Raw genomic sequence first — 6,000 nt, 5'->3', positions numbered from 1 at the left:
TCCACGAAGAGCTGACGAAGTCGTGGCGCGCTCCTTACTCTGCCCGCCTCCACACTACGCACCGCTCCGCCCTCACCGCCGTCGACGGCGCCGAGGAGAAGGGATACGAGCGCTTGCCACCCCTAGATGAAGCGGTGGCTGCTCACCTCTGTCCTCCCGCGGCTGTGGGTTGGAAGACGAAGAGGGCCCTTCCTTCCAAGCCCTGTCGGACCACCTCTACTCTGGCTGGACGGGCTTACACCTCGGCGGGCCAAGCTGCCTCTGCGCTCCACACCATGGCCATATTTCAAGCATTCCAGGCCAAACTCCTCCGCTCTCTGGATGAGTCTGGAATCGACGCGCCAGCCTTCAAAGATCTCCGCAGCGCCACGGATCTTGCCCTGCGAGCTACGAAGGCTACGGCCCAGGCCATCGGTCGTTCCATGGCCAGCCTGGTCGTGTTGGAGCGCCACCTGTGGCTCAACCTAACGGAGATCAAAGACCTAGACAAGACGGCCTTCTTAGACGCCCCGGTCTCGCCTTCTGGTCTCTTCGGGCCTGCAGTGGATGGCTTCACTGGAGCGCTTTACTGCCGCGCAGAAATCGTCTCAGGCTATGAGGCATTTCTTGCCTAAGCGCTCCAGCTCCGCTTCTGCGTCTAGCCGCCCCAGGACTGCGCCGGCTCAGCAGAACAAACCAGCCCCACCTGCAACACAGGCAGCGCCGCCCCAGGAGCATCGCCAGCGCTCGCGCCCTGCGAAGCGCCCTCCCTTCCCGAGGCGCCAGGGACCCCGGCCCAGGATTGTGCTGGACCCGGTGCCTCCGAAGTCGTCCTGATTCGTCGGACAGGAAGAGGATGGGGGACCGTCCCGTTACGACCGGACCACCCCAAAAGCTCCCACGGGTAATTTCCCCTCCGCCTCGTTTATTTCCGGGCGTGGGAAACATACTCCAAGTGACAGCTGGGCCCACACCTGTTGCGCCCACTCCAAACGCCGTTTTCACGGCGGACAAATTTTTACCTCATCACAAAAAGAGCAAATTTCCTCTTCCACCCCTCGCGGTGTACGACCCTCTCAACGGCGGTCTGTCACCCAACATTATTCAACCCCTAGCCACTCGGGCCGAGGCCTGGCAGGCCATCCCCGATGTGTCAGAATGGGTCATGGGGATCGTAAACCAGGGCTACTCGCTCCAGTTTGCACGACGGCCCCCCCGCTTCGCCGGGGTGCTCCAAACATCGGTCAATCCGGACGACGCTCATGTCCTCCGGGCCGAAGTCATGTCGTTGCTGGAAAAAGGAGCTGTGGAAATGGTTCCTCCGTCAGAGAGCGAGACAGGCTTTTACAGCCGCTACTTTCTGGTCCCCAAAAAGGATGGCGGTCTCAGACCCATCCTAGACCTCAGGCTTTTGAATCACTCTCATGAGACGGAAGTTCAAAATGCTGACGCTGAAGCAGATCCTCGCGCACATTTGCCCCGAGGACTGGTTCTGCTCGCTGGACCTGAAGGATGCGTATTTTCACATCCAGATAGCCCCCGTCACAGACGATTCTTGAGATTCGCATACGAAGGGGTGGCATACCAATATACGGTCCTGCCCTTCGGGCTGTCTCTGGCTCCCCGCACTTTCACCAAGTGCATGGACGCGGCGCTTTCCCCTCTGAGACAGATGGGAATCCGGGTTCTGAATTACCTCGACGACTGGCTCATCTTAGCCCGTTCGCGAGACGAGCTGGAACACCACAGATCCGTGCTCCTCAGCCATCTACAATGCCTGGGTCTCAGGGTCAACTTAGCCAAGAGCTCGCTATGCCCCACTCAACGAATTTCGTTTCTGGGAGCAGTTTTCGACTCGGTCCGTATGACGGCAGTAGTCTCGCCAGAGCGCGCCCTGGCAATTCAGCAGCTCACGGCATCTGTCACGAACAAAGCCTATCTCCCTCTGAAGTTTTTCCAGAGGCTGCTAGGGCTGATGGCTTCCGCCTCCCCGGTGCTGCAGCTAGGCCTTCTTCGGATGCGGCCTCTTCAGTACTGGTTGAAGTTCCGGGTTCCTCCCAGCGCATGGCGGCACGGCCGCCTATGTCTCAAGGTCAATCGGGCCTGTCTTCTAGCCCTGAAACCTTGGATGGATCCAGTATGGTTCCAACGCGGAGTCCCCTTACAGGCGGTCTCACGGAGGACGGTGCTCTCAACAGACGCCTCCAACTTGGGCTGGGGCGCTGTGTGCGAGGGCAGACCGGCCTCTCGGCTCGTGGAGCCACGAGGAAAGCCATCTACACATCAACTGTCTAGAGATGCTAGCAGTGATGAAAGCCCTTCAGTTCTTTCAGGCTTACTTGACGGGACGTCATGTTCTAGTTCGGTCAGACAGTATGACGGTGGTGTCATACCTGAACCACCAAGGCGGTCTTTCGTCCAGCCGCTTATGCGCTCTGGCGAAACGACTGCTGGAATGGGCTCTTCCGAGGCTTCAGTCGCTCAGAGCGACTCATGTTCCTGGCAGGAACAATCTGGGTGCGGACATGTTGTCACGGAGCAACATCCCCTCCGACGAGTGGATGCTCCACCCCCAAGTGGTCCTCACGATCTGGGAGTTCTTCGGGAAGGCAGAGGTAGACCTCTTCGCCTCAGAAGACAACTCTCATTGCCCAACATTTTTCTCGAAGGAAGTAGATGCTCTGGCCCACACATGGCCCAGCACGCTCCTTTATGCTTTCCCTCCGATCGCACTGATCCCCCAGGTCATCAGGCGTGTCAGAGAAGACCAGCACAGAGTCCTTCTGGTGGCCCCGCTCTGGAGGAACCAGGTTTGGTCCTCAGAGCTATTCAGGCTCTCTCTAAGAGCCCCGTGGCCGATTCCCCTGAGACGGGACCTCCTCTCTCAGGCAAACAGAACAATCTGGCACCCACAGCCGCAGCTCTGGGCTCTGCACCTCTGGTCCCTCGATGGGAGCCGACTAGCCTCCCCGAGGACGTCCTAAATACCATTTCTCAGGCTAGAGCCCCATCTACGAGGCGCCTCTACGACCAGAAGTGGTCAGTCTTTGTTGATTGGTGTTCAACACGCAACATAGACCCTGTGGAGAGTGACGTATCTTCCATACTGTCTTTCCTCCAAGAACGCTTGGAAATGGGGCGCTCCCCTTCCACGCTTAAGGTTTACGTAGCAGCCATTGCAGCGTTCCACGCTCCTATTGCTGGCCAATCGGTGGGACGAAACGGGCTCGTGATCCGTTTTTGAGAGGTGCTAGGCGTTTGAATCCTCCTCGCCCTCTCACTATTCCCTCCTGGGACCTCTCGTTGGTCCTCAGGGCCTTGAAAGGAGCCCCATTTGAACCAATGGGTTCAGCCGACCTCAGGCCCCTAACACTAAAAACCGCTCTGCTACTAGCACTAGCATCGGTAAAGCGTGTTGGCGATTTGCAGGCCCTCTCTGTGAACCCTGCATGCCTCGAATTCGGGCCTGGTGACTCTAAGGTCGTTCTGAAACCTAGGCATGGCTACGTCCCTAAAGTGCTCTCAACTCCGTTTAGAGCTCAGGTCATCTCGCTCTCTGCTCTTCCTCCCTCGGCGGACGAACCAGAGCTGCAGCTACTCTGCCCAGTCAGGGCATTGAGGACCTACATAGACCGATCACAGTCTTTCAGACTGTCGGATCAGCTCTTTGTTTGTTTTGGCGGCCGCACCAAAGGGTCTCCGGTCTCGAAACAACGCATTTCCCGTTGGATAGTGGATGCTATTAACCTGTGCTACTCCTCACTGGGCACTAATTGCCCCATAGGAGTCAGGGCCCACTCCACTAGAGGAATGGCTTCCTCGTGGGCTTGGTCCAACGGAGTTTCCATCCAAGACATCTGTGAGGCGGCCGGCTGGTCTTCGCCGTCCACCTTTGTCAGGTTCTATCACTCGATGTCCCGACCTTACAAGCTCGGGTCCTGTCGGTGTGATTAGCGGCTTCCAACAGGTCCCGCTTCACGCCACCATAGGAAGTATCTTCCTTCAGTGTAACCATGGGTTCGGTTAGGCTTTGCCTCCGCTTGTCCTTTTTGCCCCCCTCTGGGTGGCCAAATGCAAGCTATATCGTTCCCCAGCCGTGGCACGGCGTGGTTGAATTCGTTCCCCATACGCAGTACGAGTGAAGTATCGAAAGGGAACGTACTCGGTTACTAACGTAACCTCGGTTCCCTGAGATACGGAACGAGTACTGCGTCACTTGCCGTGCCACGAGGCTGCGGCTCAGGGTCGTCGCTTCAGTCGATTGACACTGAAATCCTATGGCGAAACGCCTGCTTATATAGCCCTATACCCCGCCCATTTCGGCGGGAATATTCGCGCGCTTTGTCGCCATAGGCCGCGCAGCTATGCCGCGCCGCCATTGGTTCAACAACTTGTCTATGAGTGAACCAATGACGGTGCAGTTACACTGCGTTATTGAAAAAGGCTTCAGCAGCGGGGAAAAAGGGAGACCTTTCCCCATACGCAGTACTCGTTCCGTATCTCAGGGAACCGAGGTTACGTTAGTAACCGAGTACGTTTTCAAACACTAATTTTAACATTATGGTGACCTGTTCCAAACTGCTGGTAGAGTTAGAGAGTTAATAAAGTGGTAGAGTGAGAGTTAATAAAGAATATAACAGATCCTCAAATGATGTTCTCTGATTTTACCCTGCATTATGGTGTTTACATTCATAAAGGAGACTCTATCTCTGACGGTTGTTTACTTGTCTTAGACGAAGCCGTTCTAAGAATAGTCCCCTTATTTCCACACTGACCACTCTATCAATAATTGTGCCACACCACAGTAGCCTACATGTTTTGCTATTTGCTTCACGTTGCGATTATTCTGGCATGAGCTCAGCTGTGTGAGGGGATGAAAGACGGAAGACGTACGTGCGTGAGGCACGAGCTGTAAAACCGCACCGACGAGATCGTAACGAACGTACTGTGTGCTTATCGAAGCGCTTCCTAAAACAGGACAGCTTCGTTTTCAGCCGCCAGACCCACTGGGCATTCGGGATGGAGAGAGCCATACAGTGAAAGTCAAATAATAGAGGGAGGGGGAGGAGTACGCTGTTGTAAACAGTCAAGCTCGCGCGTGTTGGCTGAAGCTCAAGAGCCGAGGGCAGTCAGTGCAGTGCATGGACACGTGCTCGTGCTGTTCACAACACAAACACAGCCTTATATCACGGGGGAGGGGCGCTGATTCTAGGAAATCATAACTGACTGAGACAAATGCAGCCTGACGAAAAATTACATGTGGCTCGCAGAATTTCTCCCCCACTCCGTTATGAATGACATGTTTTAGTTTATTTGTAATGTTTAGTATTTTAGGCAGGCTTAAATTATCAACCACTTCTGCTCTTTTGAGTATTTATTTTGAGCAATACAAGCTCATATATCACACGCACACCCTCTACACCAGGCAGTCATCTATTTCTAGTCTATGATGATGTCAGGAAGGACATAAACACTTGTTTGTTAAGAGGTATCTTCATGCTCATAACGTCATTACATTTAAGGGTTAGTTGACCCAAAAACAAAAATGTATTTTTTCTGTGGTACATAAAAGAAGATTAATTTATATGTGTGATATTGCAGGTTTTTTTTTTTTTTGTCAAGTCAAGCTATTGTAGCAAGGAAAAGATTCTTTTTAATAACATTTTACAAGCATTAAAAGAAACGTCATGCCCTAGGCCTACATTTTGCAATTTGTCACTATTGTATCTGAATGGGCATGAATGAGAAGTGAGCTGTTTCATAAATGGCAACAGCAAGTATATCCAGTATTTCCAGAAGAGATTAGCAGGAAAAGAATCTGCATGTCCATGCGGATTATATGCATACGTATATTCCATTAGGTGTGGAGTTGTAAACATCTTCAGAATAAAGGTTTCACCTTAATCTGAATATGCATGAAAAAGTTTGGGGTCACGCGTGAAGTAGGCAAAAGTACCAATCCAGTGTCTACAAAGCAGACGTGCAAAGATTAAGTCAAATGCCCTTTACAAAAAAAGGTAA

The sequence above is a fragment of the Chanodichthys erythropterus genome, chromosome 2, assembly GCF_024489055.1.
Source record: "Chanodichthys erythropterus isolate Z2021 chromosome 2, ASM2448905v1, whole genome shotgun sequence".
NCBI lineage: Eukaryota > Metazoa > Chordata > Actinopteri > Cypriniformes > Xenocyprididae > Chanodichthys > Chanodichthys erythropterus.
This window is presented reverse-complemented; position numbering follows the sequence as displayed.